The 14553-nt window shown below is 50.1% G+C and overlaps 1 protein-coding gene and 1 long non-coding RNA gene across 6 annotated transcripts in view; one reads left to right on the top strand and one right to left on the bottom strand.

Moving 5' to 3' along the window:
- The window catches only part of CHRM2 (cholinergic receptor muscarinic 2), a 149255-nt gene that overhangs the window by 102609 nt on the left and 32093 nt on the right, over window positions 1–14553 (bottom strand). The window contains exons 1-2 of one of the 3 annotated variants that reach the window (XR_014473306.1): window positions 11205–11841; window positions 10132–10228 (exon numbers count right to left, since the gene is read on the bottom strand). The exons of 1 other annotated variant lie outside the window; for it this stretch is intronic. The gene's annotated coding sequence lies outside the window, so the exon portion shown is untranslated. Of the gene's footprint in view, window positions 1–10131; window positions 10229–11204; window positions 11842–14553 lie in introns of those variants that run through there. One more of the 3 variants, XM_083181175.1, reaches the window with a different exon arrangement.
- LOC146073754 (uncharacterized) overlaps window positions 11507–14553 on the top strand; it is a 188947-nt gene continuing 185900 nt past the window's right edge. For all 3 annotated transcript variants that reach the window (XR_014473310.1, XR_014473308.1, XR_014473309.1), the window contains exon 1: window positions 11507–11661. This is a non-coding gene — a long non-coding RNA (uncharacterized LOC146073754). The remainder of the gene's footprint in view (window positions 11662–14553) is intronic.

The following is a 14553-nucleotide window of genomic DNA, read 5'->3' as shown; positions in this document are numbered from 1 at the left end:
CTGGCTTCGGTACCAGGAATAAGTTGGAATAATATCCCTGGCCCTGCTCCGTGACTGGCACCGGTACAATTACCCGAGACTGAAGCAGCCTGGTAATGGCCCCCTGAAGGAGCACCTGATCTTCCTGGGATGCTGGAAGTGCCGACCTGAAGTATCGTCTGGGAGGGGGTTTGTCGAATTCCAGCTTGTAACCTAGAGAAATGAGACCTCTGGCCCAGGTATCCAGACCCGAGGCGTCCCACACATGGCTGAAATGCAACAATCGCGCTCCCACCGCGAGAGAGTCTCGTGGCGGGAAAACCCCGTCATGCTGCAGGCTTAGAGGAAGTCGCGGCATTTGGACGGTCCTGGGTGTTGGAGGTGTTAGGCTTCCTAAACTTGCCTCTCGTGCCCCTGCTGGCATTGGAGGCGCCCCTAGCCTTGGGGCGAAACCTGTTCCCACGAAAGGACTGCTGGGAAGCACCTGTGAAGGTACGCTTTGCAACCGTGGGGGCTGATGGAAGGAAGGTAGATTTTCCTGCCGTGGCTTTGGAAATCCAACCGTCTAATTCACTGCCAAACAGCCATTCTCCTGTAAAGGGAATACCCTCCACACTCTTCTTTGAGTCTACATCTGCAGACCACTGCCGCAGCCACAAGGCCCGTCTGGCTGACACCGCCATGGCTGAATTGCGCGCGTTAATTGCGCCCAATTCCTTTTGTGCCTCGCACAGGATTTTTGCGGTATCCTGAATGTGACGCAGGCTGTCCCCTATCTGGGCCACAGTCATGTCACCCAACAAGCCTTCCTGAATCTGGGTTGACCAGGTATGAATAGCCTTGGCCATCCAGCAGCTGGCTAAAACTGGACGCTGGGATGCCCCACTAGCCGTATATATGGACTTGAGGGTAGCTTCCAGCCTTCTGTCCGCCCCGTCCTTAAGGGTGGATACCCCTGGGACTGGTAACAACACCTTCTTAGAAAGGCGGGAAACAGAGGAGTCCACTACCGGTGGCTCCTCCCATTTCTTTCTGCCCAAAGGTTCAAAAGGATATGCATTTGTGAACCTTTTTGAAAGAGTAAATCTCTTATCAGGGTTTTGCCATGCAGCCCTGAAAGCAGTTTCTAACTCTGCCTGCTCAGGGAAGTACACTGGCTGTTTCTTCTGAGTCATGAAGAAAGGATCTCCTTCTGTGGATGCCTCTACAGGGAGATCTAAAACATCCCTAATGGCCCTGATAAGGGGCTCGGGACCATGTACTGCCGTCTCAGGAGCTGGTTCCTGCAGACCCTGCTCCTCACCCTCCTCCAATATGTCCTCATCGTCCTCATCTGTGTCAGGATCCATAGCAGTAGCCTGCCTCTTTTGAGGCTGTGCGGGCGGGGGAGGTACATTTTGGGTATGAAGAATATCCACCCTGGCAGATAACATGGACAATTCCCTCTGAACCCTCTGCGTTTGCTGAGTGTTAGTGGAAAGCTGTGAAGCCACAGAATCCAACAAGGTCTTTATGTTGGAGGCCCACGCAGGCTCCTGCTCGTCTGCCTGCGATTGCCCCGCAAGCTGTGGGGGAACCCCACTGATCTGGGTGTCAGCACTACTGGGCTGTGGTGACATACAAGCCTCACAAGTAACCTGGGACTGTGACTTGGGCACAAACTTGGTGCTACACACCATACAAGTGAACTTTTTCACCATGATGAGATAGTACTACAATGTCTGTAGTAACAAACACAACCCCCACGCAGTCACACACGTGCACACACTGCTGGATGTGTTTCCTCTGAGTGAAAAACAGACTATGTGCTTGCTTTATGCTGTGTCTGTAACTAAACAGTGGGGAAAAACAGAGCAATTGGGGAGCCAAGTGCACCCTTAACCTGAACTCACAGATCTGGGTGAGCTGGTAACGCTAAACACAGTGATATATAAACAACACAGTGTCTGACTAAGCTAGATAGCGCAGCAGCGCTAAATCGCTATAAAAACCTGCTGTCTCTGCCGTGCTGCAAGTACCCGGATCCACCACGCCAGTGAGGAGCCCTGTAATGGAGTCTGGCAGCGTGTGAAGAAGCAGGAAGTGACAGCGCGCGCCCAGCAGAGCTTGGTCCCGCTCTGAGTGAAGCCCCGCCCCCTTACACGGAGCTGGCGCTTACATATAATTATACTGACATTAATAAAGGTGTAAAATATATATATCATACATTATACCCTGAGGGGTGTCCCTGGTGGTCCAGCGGCAGCACCCCTATGCCAGTTATCAGACGCGGTGTTCACGCGGTCCCTGCTGGAGAGCCGCCATTACTAGCCGTCGTCTTGCCGCACCAGAAATGGCTGCGGGGACCCCTTGTGGGACCCCCAGCCTGTACTCACCACCGATGTCTTCAGACCTGTCAGGGGTGTGCGGCGGCTAGGGGACTTGCTCGCTACAGCGCAATGCTGTGCGGTGACAAGTCCCACGCAGGACTGGATTGTCCTGTAGCAGGGTCAGCTCTGCACCTGAAGAGGTCGGGGACTGACCCTTCCCCTGACACCCACGAAGCAGGACAGCTGTGTGGTCACTACAGCGCCCCAAAATAACAAACTTGAAAATAAATGTGGAAAAAACTCTGGAGCATCCAGAAGCACTGCCTCTCCTGAGGCACATTTTTCAAAACTGACTAGTGGAGGGAGATTGAGGGGAGGAGCCAGTGCACCCACACTGAAAGTTCTTTTATGTGCCTGTCTCTCCTGCAGAGGTCTCAATCCCCATAGTAGTGAAGCCCAGTATCCCATTGGACGGTAGAGAAATGATCTGTGACTAAGAAACCGCACATCACCCAACTATGCCGGTCTCGCTGCCACAGCGCCCGCCTCAGGGGCCTGACCTGTCCTACCACAGACAGAACATTTGTTGGAGAATTGTGCCCGCTCACTCAAGCATAACTCAAACAAGTCACAAATATTCTGCAGGTTACTAGGGGGCGGCTGGCAGAGCTGGAAGTTAACTCTACTTTTTGGTGCCCTGTGTGAGAATTTGTGTCCTCTCCCCAATGGGCACCTGTCTGTGCCAAAAAGATAGGGTGTTGCTTAATGAGGAAGGGGTGTGGCCACAGAATAGCACCGATTCATATTACATTACATAGTTGTGTCCGTTCCCTACATTGCACAGAGTAGTAGTGCCCCGTTCACACATTGGGGCAGATGTATTATCCGTCGTTATGGGGGAGAAGGGGTATCAGCGCACGTTATGTGCACTGATACCGCTTCTCCCCCATGTATGATAGAGCCGGGATGCGGTAATGGACAGGGGCGCTATGCTCCCCTGTCCATATCGGCGCTGCTATCAAAATGATAGCAGGCCGAATGTATGAACGGTCAGCATCGCTGACCGTTCCGCACGAAGCCTGCTTTGGCTTCGCCAGCATCAGGCTGGCGAAGCCCTATCTAAACAGCAGGGACAGCGCTTTCCCTGCTGTTAGGTCTGGGCTGCGCTGGGGATCTCGCGTGAACAGCGAGATCCCGCGCATGCCCAGTGCGGCCGGCCGGGGGACAGGAGATAGCGCATAACTATTAACTGATGCGTTCTCCAGAAAGGGACATCGCCGGAGGGGGGAGTTAACGCTCCCCCGCTTCGGCAGACAAGATGTTAATACATCTTGTCGATGTCCCTTCCTGCTTCGCCTCGCTATTGAGGCGAAGCAGGAAGTATCATAGCGGCGCTTATCGCGCCGCTATGATACATCTGCCCCATTATTCCAAAACAGTAGTAGTGCCCCTTATGCACGTTATGCCCACACAGTAGTGCCCCATACAAGCATTATAAACACAGAGTAGTAGTGCCCCTAACGCATGTTATGCCCACACTTCATAGGGAAGGGGTGTGGGCACAGAATAGTACCAAAATGTCTGTAAACTATGACATCAGAACTCACTAACTGTAATCTATGACATCAGAACTCACTGACTGTAAGCTATGACATCAGAACTCACTGAATGTAAACTATGACATCAGAAATCACTAACTGTAATCTATGACATCAGAACTCACTGACTGTAATCTATGATATCAGAACTCACTAACTGTAATCTATGACATCAGAACTCACTGACTGTAATCTATGACATCAGAACTCACTGACTTCAAGCAATTGCATCAGAACTCACTGACGGTAATCTATGACATCATAACTCACTGACTGTAAACCATGACATCAGAACTCACTTAATGCAATCTATGACATCATAACTCACTAACTTCAAGCAATTACATCAGTACTCACTGACTGTAAGCTATGATATCAGAACTCACTGACTGTAATATATGACATCAGAACTCACTGACTGTAAGCTATGATATCAGAACTCACTGACTGTAATATATGACATCAGAACTCACTGACTGTAAGCTATGATATCAGAACTCACTGACTGTAATATATGACATCAGAACTCACTGACTAATCTAGGACATCAGAACTCACTGACTAAAATATGACATCAGAAATCACTAACTGTGATCTATGACATCAGAACTCACTGACTAAGCTATGACATCAGAACTCACTGACTGTAAGCTATGACATCAGCACTCACTGACTGTAAGCTATGACATCAGAACTCACTGACTTCAAGCAATTACATCAGAACTCACTGACAGTAATCTATGACATCAGAACTCACTGACTGTAATCTATGACATCAGAACTCACTGACTATAATCTATGACATCAGAACTCACTGACTAAGCTATGACATCAGAACTCACTGACTGTAAGCAATGACATCAGAACTCACTGACTGCAAGCAATGACATCAGAACTCATACAGACAGATATTAGTATTGTGTATTATGAAGCCACCTCTCAGAACGGGAAGTGTTACTGAGTCTTACAGAGCTGCTGTGAACATATGTGTCCCGTACGTAGAGAGCAGATGTCTGACAGACATCACAGGCGGTGTCCTCTATGGGTCGCAGCCTCAGGAAAGGGGCCATCACGACACAGAGCAGAGTCGCCAAGGTCAGCGCTGCCGTTCCCATACCGAGCGCTACAAACAAACAGGACGTCAGGGAGCCTCTGACTCATAGTGTGACAAGCCTGCTGTATATGGGGAACATCACCACCCAGCAACATGAGGACGGAAGCTGTATGGATGCCTTGGGTAACCTCTCCACTTTATTTATCTCCAAGGCTCGATATATCTCCCCCCGCAGTGATATAACCAAGGCCTGATATTCCTGATTATAGAAAGATAAAGCACCAGTCAATCAGCTCCTAACTGCCATGTTACAGGCTGTGTTCCAAAAATGACAGTAAGGAACTCGCTGAATGGTTGGTAGCTCACCTCTGTACACTTTATCCATACTTGCCTTGTTTGGGAGGCTCCCAGAAATTGGGGGGGGGGGAACACACATCAGAGGGCAGGTCTCCCGATGCCTGCCTACACCAGCCAGCCAATTCACGTCATCATAGACCTGGCCCCTGCTCTGTATGGAGGTTGGCATTCACTCGCCCGGTGGGGGGCATTAAATAGCTAAGCAGCAATTTTTCGCTGATTAGCGAGTCAACCAGAATAAGTGTGTACAGTAGAGTAAGGCCAGAGAAACCTCTGATGGAGTAAGATGTACTAAACCTTGAAAAGTGATACAGTAGAGCGTGCTAAAGTACTAACCAATCTGCTCTTTCAAACCTAGCCTGTAACATGGCAGCTAGGAGCTGATTGGCTGCCCCCCGTCCACTTTTCAAGCCTTAGTACAACTTGCCCATAGGGAGATACGGCGACAAAGCCTTTTTGCCACCGTTTACGCTATCGAATCGTCTCTTTACATCTGGCAGAACAGAGCCCTCCGTCTGTGAACACCCAGCGCCTATTTCCCTCCAGCAGGGGAAGAGTTACCGCAGATCCTCCCGGCGTCAGTTCTTATATTCATCCCATCACTAGCGGGAAATAATGAGAGGGCTTCAGTAGATTGTTCCAGTCGCCTGTGAACAAAAGTAGCCTTGAAATGATTTCAGTAATGATGGAAAGTGCTATCAGACACATAATAGGTATCACGGCCTCACACTACTTCTACACACGCACAAATCCTTCAGCGTCCGTCCCCCGGCTAAGCGATGGCAGCCCGGTGGGACGCCAGGAGCTAACTGTCTGAGCTGCAGATTAATGATATGCTAAGGACATCCCCACAGAGGTATACGCCGCTCGGCACCTTGGCGAGAGGTGAGGAGACGCGAGGCAGCACTTGTGAACCGGGGGGTCCTGTTGCGTTATTATCATACTGCCCATAGATGAGGAGGCGGCTGTCACGCCAACAATAGGCAGCCTCCTGCGCGGTTTTCATTGCAATGTTATTGACACAATGCAATCCTAGTAATCGCCCTTCGCACGAAGCTCCCAACGCTCTGGCGTCCTTATGTGATCCATCTACCAGTCATCGTACTGGCCGCACTCCATCACGGCAGAATCCGGCCCTGTCAGGCGCTTGTGGCTGACATTGAGGGCGGAGAGAGGTTACTGGGTAATACAAGGTTACACTTAGGCGTTTGCAATGCCAGGGTGGTGGCATCTGACCCACGTGGAGAGGGGACACGTTATTTTGTCAGAGGAGATGCCCGAGATGATATTATCACAGGATTGGGCGACTATCTGTCAGGTCACCTCTTCTAGAAGCAGGAGTACGAGGGAAATGCAGGACTGGGAGACGCAGGAATGGGAGACGCAGGACTGGGAGAGGCAGGAATGGGAGACACAGGACTGGGAGATGCAGGAATGTGGAAGACGCAGGACTGGGGAAGACGCAGGAATGGGAGATGCAGGACTGGGGCAAACGCAGGAATGGGCGACTATCTGTCAGGCCACCTCTTCTAGCGGCAGCAGTATGAAGGAAAACGCAGGACTGGGAGACGCAGGAATGGGTAATATGCAGGAATGGGGAATATGCAGAAATGAGGCAGATGCAAGACTGGGGCAGAATAAGAACTGGGGCAGATGCAGGAATGGGAGACACAGGACTGGGGCAGATGCAGGAATGAGGCAGATACAAGACCGGTCTAGACGCAGGAATGGGAAATACGCAGGAACGGGGCAGATACAAGACTGGTCTAGATGCAGGAATGGGGCAGATGCAAGACTGGGGAGACGCAGGAATGGAAAATATGCAGGAATGGGGAAGATACAGGAATTGAGCATTGTAAGCTTGTGAGCAGGGCCCTCCTACCTCCATGTCGGTTTGTATCTACCCAGCTTGTTTAATCTCTGTTGTATCCAATTGTAAAGCGCAACGGAATATGCTGCGCTATGTAAGAAACTGTACATAAATAAATAAAATGGGGCAGATGCAGGAATGGGGCAGATGCGGGATTGGGGCAGTTGCGGGAATGGGGCAGAAGCAAAACTGGGGCAGGAGTGGAAAATACGCAGGAATGGGGCAGATACAGGACTGGGGAAGATGCAAGAATGGGGCAGATGCAGGAATGGGGAAAAGGAATGGGACAGATGCAGGACTGAGGCAGATGCAAGACCTGGGCATAATAAGAACTGGGGCAGATGCAGGAATGGGAGACGCAGAACTGGGGAAGATGCAGGATTGGGGCAGATGTAGGAATGGGTAATATGCAGGAATGGGGAAGATGCAGGACTGGGGCAGATGCAGGACTGGGGCAGATGCAGGAATGGGGCAGAAGCAAAACTGGGGAAGACGCAATAATGGAAAATATGCATGAATGGGGAAGATACAGGACTGGGCAAGATGCAAGAATGGGGCAGATGCAGGAATGGGGAAGATGGAAGAATGGGGAATGTGCAGGAAGGGGGCAGATGCAAGAATGGGGCAGGTGCAGGAATGACAGTTAGAAGCTAAATGATTGGTACTTTATTTCTCTCTCTGAGCTTTGATACATCTCCCCCCTAGCCCGTTGTCTGCTTTTATCACCGGGATACAGTGCAGTACACATGAAAGATCCGGCGTAATTGTTCTAATCTGGTTGCAGGCCAGCCACCACTACAAAGGCTCTGTTTTATGTTGTAGCAATACAAGATCATTCACCCTCATCAAACAAAATGTCTAAAGCGCATTCTCATTTCTTACGGTAATCCGTGATGAAAATGGCGCGCCTCATCGCTGTGAATTACCACAGCCATATGCCCTTACCTACAGGAGCTTTGAAGTGAAAGTCAAATTATTTGGCTCGGTCCCAGTAACAGACAGCAATTACTGGAATAATGTCCGTACTCACACAGACAAATATTCTACCAGGCTTATAAACCGGTAATATCTACATAGACAAGGTCACGGGTTGCTTTTCATAACGTAGGCAGCCATTTTGTCCTATGAACCAGCAGTCATATACCGTACACATACCTCCCAACATGACCCTCTCCAGGAGGGACACAATGCTCTGTTTCTGGACTTCCCTCTTAATGTATGATTGCCATCACCTGTTTTGAGCAGGTTCATTGATAGGAAAGGTGTCACCACAGGTGAGTGTAATCATTACTTAAGAGGGAAGTCCAGGAACAGCATTGTGTCCCTCCTGTAGAAGGACATGTTGGGAGGTATGCGTACATGCCAACTATAGATTCACTTAGAACCAATGGCATCACTTATAACAGGTCACATGTTGGTCTTTATATTGCAGGCAGCCATTTTGTGCCGTGAACCAGTAGTCACCTAGATGCCATCTATGAATTCACTGAGAACCAATGGCATCACTTATAGAGTTCACGCGTTGCTTTTAAAATTGGAGGCAGCCATTTTGTGTCATGAAACGGTAGTCAACAACATACTTTCTATGAATTCACTGAGAACCAATGGCATCACATGTAGAAGGCGACATGTTTCTTTTGTATATTGGAGGCAGCCATTTTGTGCTGTGAGGAAAAGGAATGGAGGGGCTCGCCTGTACACCTAAATTCCAAACATAAAAAGAGGTGCAACCAAGCCGACCTCCATCAGAATTTTGTCCCATAAAACTCAGAATTGATTTGTGAGGTTGTCTGTTTGTATACAGGCATTACCACCGCAATGTTCATGCATTTCGGCAGTCAGCCAGCCCTGCCTGCTCATGAAACAGGTATTACAAACAGATAAATCCATAATTAATGTTATCATGCGCTATAGGAGGTTAGAACAAAGAAGTTATTTATGGTTTGATCCACATTCTCTTCTGGTTCCTGACGTGTCCTTTGTCATGTAGCACAAAGGCCATATATCCGACTGGTTTCCTCAAACACAAGCTCAGTACTAACATACTGTAATACAATAAGCTCAGTACCAACAGAATAAACCATACTGACACAAAAAAAGCAAATGGTTCTCTCCAAATTGCTCAATACTAACAAAACTACTGGGTTATTTACAAAGTACAGGGCAAAAATGACCATTAATCAGTTTGCCACCGGGGGAAAGCATTTAGACAGTAGACATGAACTTTAACCTATGCTGGGTTGACCATCCTTGGCAGCCATGATGTTGAAGCCCTTTCAGAAGATAAACAGAGGCGTGGACAGGGGGGATCAGGGAATACTCAACTCAGAATTTTGTTATCCCAGATTGAACGATGTAAGATGGATCATGAGGGTACGATAACGGCCCCGGTCTAAGGACAGTCAGCCAATCCCCACCAATCAATTGTTTATGAAAGCATTGAATGATGTCATCAATTAGGTCATTAAGGTTGAATTGTAGGAGACTCTCAGTCGGTTATGCTAAAGGCTTCACACGCCGAATGTCTGCACATAACGTTCTGTTCTAGACCGCCGGCAATGAGGGTCCGTGCGAAGAAAGCCAGCCAATCACTGCGGAGTGCCGCTCATTAGCATAAACACGATTAAATGATATATGTATTTTTATGCCAGAGAATGTCAAAATGTCTTCCTCCCAGCAGGCTACATGCGTGTGATTGATAGACATTGCAGTCTGCCTGGTATTCTCACTACGGCGCGAGTGAATCCTATTAGCCTAGATACAAAGTAAGGCGGTATATAATGAATAATGATAAACAGACGTTACTGATCCACTGCAAAAACTAGAATATGTGGGGGGAAAAATCAGATCATAATTCTACGAATATTGTTTTAGCCTAATAAAACTTCTGTACCCGCAACAAATAAAAAAATGTGTATAATTAATAATAAAAAAATAAAAAAAAATTCAGTATCCAAGGCCTACTTCAGAGATGTCCTGGGGACTAATTCCTGCTGGTCGCCTCTCACATAATGCAATATGCATCATCACACGCCATCCATACCTTACTCCTGGGGTCTCCCTGAGGGGAAAATGGAAATATCATTAACTATGCCTAGGAGGCAGGAGACAATGTACTGGTGGGGCCCCACTTCCACCCTCCATTTGCCAAGGAGAAACAAAACAAGTAAAGAGGTCACAGAACTAAGGGACTGATTCAGACCTGAGAGTATATGCAGCCTAGTGAGTAAGTCGGCGCCGCACGCCACCCCTGCAAAACGTCCGCCCCCACCCTGATGGCCGCGAATCCCCTCGCTAGCATGAGAGGGAATGTGTACAAGAATACATCCCTCGCATGTGGCTGAAGGAGAGGGAAATGCTAAAGGGGTGGAGTGGCCCCACCGGCACAGGGTATGGGTCATTGGGTCGACCAAATTAAGGACATAGACAAAGGTTGACATGCCTAAAGTCGACTGTGAAAGGGTCGACATGGGTTTTTCAAGTTTTCTTGTCCCAAATGTCACCCTAGTCGACATACACACCATATTGGTGTACTGCGTCCCCACGCATGGCTTGAAGCACTCGCCATGCTTTGGGCATGGTGCCGGCACACTATTCTCCCACCACACCGAAATAACGTCTGTCGGCACATGTTGTCTCAAAAAACAAGTGAAAATCCCATGTCGGCCTTTTGACCGTCCACCTTTCCAATGTCGACCTGTTTCTGTCGGCCTTTTGACCATGTCAACCATTTATATGTCGACCTAAGGCCTGTCAACCTTTGGTGGTCTACCCAATCTATGTCGACCTAACAAATGTATACCCCCAAACACCGAGCCAGTACCATAACCACTTTAAATGGGCCGGCTTCACGTCGGCCAGGCTGGGTGATACTGGCTGCTGGCTCTGACCAAGCTTCCAGGATATACAAGTAGTCATCTGCTTCAGCTAGAATGCAGTTATCTTGGCCTGGGAGCAGGCACTGCGGGTGATTGCTGGAATCAGGCCGAATCCAGCAGCAGCCTATGCTGCTGTGTCTGCTTCCTGCTGCTCCTCACCTCAGATCGGAGGGTAGCCCCGCCCCGTTCCAGCAGCCATGAGGCCTGTGTCCCTGCTCTTCTGCTTCCTGCCGCTCCTCACCTCTCAGACAGAGATCGGAGGGTAGACCCGCCCCCTCCAGCAACAATGGGTAGCCATGAGGCCTGTGTTTCTGCTGCTGCTGCAGCTCCTCCTCCTCCTCCTCAGAGATCGGCTGGTAGCCCCGCCCCCTTCCAGCAGCATATGGCAGCCATGAGGCCTGTGTTGTTTCTGCTGCTGCTGCAGCTCCTCCTCCTCCTCAGAGATCGGCTGGTAGCCCCGCCCAGCAGCAGCCGGTAGCCATGAGGCCTGTGTTTCTGCTCTTCTGCTGCTACTCCTCGTCTGAAATCGGCTGGTAGCTCCGCCCCCTCCAGACATTGGCTCAGGCTGGCAGCGCAGGTCCTAGAGAGACTCTTCCAGCCCAGAACATACAGCAAGGTGAGGACTGGGGCATATGTGTTTGAGGGAGGTGGCTGGGTGCAAGGTTGGATTTACATGTATGATGGGGAAAGTGCAGGGCCGGGGTACATGTGTGTTAGGGAGAGTGCAGGGCTGGGGTATATGTGTGTGAGGGAGAGTGCAGGGGTGGGGTACATGTGTGTTAGGGAGAGTGCAGGGGTGGGGTACATGTGTGTTAGGGAGAGTGCAGGGCTATATGTGTGTTATGGAGAGTGCAGGGGTGGGGTACATGTGTGTTAGGGAGAGTGCAGGGCTGGGGTATATGTGTGTTATGGAGAGTGCAGGGGTGGGGTACATGTGTGTTAGGGAGAGTGCAGGGCTGGGGTATATGTGTGTTATGGAGAGTCAGGGCCGTTTCTAGAGGCGGACAAGCCGTGCAGCAGCCCGGGGCGCCGCACGGCTTGTCCGCCTCTGAAACAGCCAGGGCGCCCGGCAGTCTCCCCCCAACCCCCAAAACCCTGTAGCCGCCGCAGCCGCAGCTACCATAGCCGCCGCAGCCGCCGCCGCTGTCTCCCCGGCCGGCCCGACTACACGCTGGAGAGGGGAGGGGAACGCATCGTGCGTCTCTCCGTCCCCTCGCTCAAGTCACTGGGCTGCCGCTGTCAGCCAATCAGATCTCGGGCGCGAGATATGAATGGCTGACGGCTCAGCTCAGGTACACACACTGAAGGGGAAGGAGAGAGGCAGGATGCGCTCCCCTCCCCTAGGAAGCAGCATGGAAAACGAAAAAGTGAGTTTGGCACTGTGGGGGCATATATTTGTGGCACTGTGGGGGCATATGTGTAGCACTGTGGGGGCATATATTAGTGGCACTGTGGGGGCATATGTGTAGCACTGTGGGGGCATATATTTGTGGCACTGTGGGGGCATATATTTGTGGCACTGTGGGGGCATATATTTGTGGCACTGTGGGGGCATATATTTCTGTCACTGGGGGCATGTGTGGCACTGTGGGGGCATATATTTGTGGCACTGTGGGGGCATATATTTCTGTCACTGGTTGCATATGTGTGGCACTGTGGGGGCATATATTTCTGTCACGGGGCATATGTGTGGCACTGTGGGGGCATATATTTCTGTCACTGGGGGCATATATTTGTGGCACTGGGGGCATATATTTGTGGCACTGTGGGGGCATATGTGTAGCACTGTGGGGGCATATATTTGTGTCACTGTGGGGGCATATGTGTAGCACTGTGGGGGCATATATTTGTGTCACTGTGGGGGCATATGTGTGGCGCTGTGGGGGCATATGTGTGGCGCTGTGGGGGCATATCTGGCACTGTGGGGGCATATCTGGCACTGTGGGGGCATATCTGGCACTGTGGGGGCATATTAGTAAACGGCATCAGTTGTGCGGCAGCGGCACATGGGGCATAATGTGTAATGGGCATTACGATGTGTGGAGTATTGTGTAATTGCCATCACAGCGTGGGGTCTAATGGGCATCTTGGTGTGCGGTGTAATGTGTAATTGTCATCATGGTGTGCGGCGTAATATGTAATCGTCATCACAGTGTACAGCGTAATGTGTAATTGGCATCACGGATAAATAGTGTATAATTATTTAAGTAGCCTGTCATTGTTTGGCCTTGATCTGTGAGGCGTACTAGGTCACTGTGTGTGGCCTTCAGCCGGCCAACCTAAGTGCGGGAGGACAATAACAATTCCTGCAGCAACCAATGTCTGGTCATGCAGGTTGCAAAAGTGTGATATAAGGTAATTGTTTTCCTGCTAGACCACGCCTCACATTAAGCCACACCCCTTTTAAAATTAAGCCACACCCCCTATTTCGGCGCGCGCCTACGGCGCGCGTAATTTCTATTAACCCATGTTATGTATTGGGGGGGGGCGCATTTTTTTTTCTTCGCCCTAGGAGCTAAATTGTCTAGAAACGGCCCTGTGGAGAGTGCAGGGGTGGGGTACATGTGTGTTAGGGAGAGTGCAGGGCTGGGGTATATGTGTGTTAGGGAGAGTGCAGGGGTGGGGTACATGTGTGTTTGGGAGAGTGCAGGGTTGGAGCACATGAAAGTGCAGGACTGGGGAACAGGGGGGTCATTCTGATCTGTCCGCTCCCCCTCGCATTTGCACAGGGGATTTTACTGGAGAAAAGGAACGACCTATGGGGGACCCTAGGATACATATACACATGTATGTATGTGGGTGTGCATGTGCAGATGGAGCCAGCCCGCCATGTCACATTTTCTTGCGGGTGGCGCTGATGCAGGAGCGTCTCATTTGCTCGAGCGTCACAATGTACCTGTACCTCAGCTGGGAGGGAGCCAACATTGGTGCTTCAGAGCAGGGAGCAGCATTCAGAAAAATGGGCAGGGAGCGGGCAGGCTTCAGGAAGACGGGCAAGGAGCGGGGACTTCAGTGTAGGGCTTCCAGGAGAATGGGCTCGCAATTGTCTTGTGCACACGCGCCTGCTTCCTGGCGCACGGTGCTGGATGACGATGGCGATAATCTGTATGTGATTAAAACTAGCATTTGTCAGATGCATTAAGCTTCAAAAGTGATAAAATGGAGAGTGATAAACAGTCAGCCAATCAGCTCCTACCTGCCATGTCACAAGCTGCGTTTGAAAAATATCAGGCAGGAGCTGATTGGTTGGTTGTTTATCACTCTCCATTTTATCACTTTTGAAGCTTAGTGCATCTGGCCCTATGTGTTTATTTATTTTAGTATTGGTTTAGCAGTGGGACTACAAGTCCCAGTGGGCCCTTTTATGAAGTGCATGCAGGGACTTGTGGTGAACAAGTTCCTGCCTGCAGGTTAGGCTTGCTGTGACTTTTAGTTCCACAGCCAAACTTTTTATTTTTTATTTTACATCAAAAAAGCTTTTCAACCCAGCACCCACCACCCAGGGGTA

The sequence above is a fragment of the Crinia signifera genome, chromosome 4 (assembly GCF_055691185.1).
Source record: "Crinia signifera chromosome 4, ASM5569118v1, whole genome shotgun sequence".
In the NCBI taxonomy this organism is placed as follows: domain Eukaryota; kingdom Metazoa; phylum Chordata; class Amphibia; order Anura; family Myobatrachidae; genus Crinia; species Crinia signifera.
This window is presented reverse-complemented; position numbering and strand designations above follow the sequence as displayed.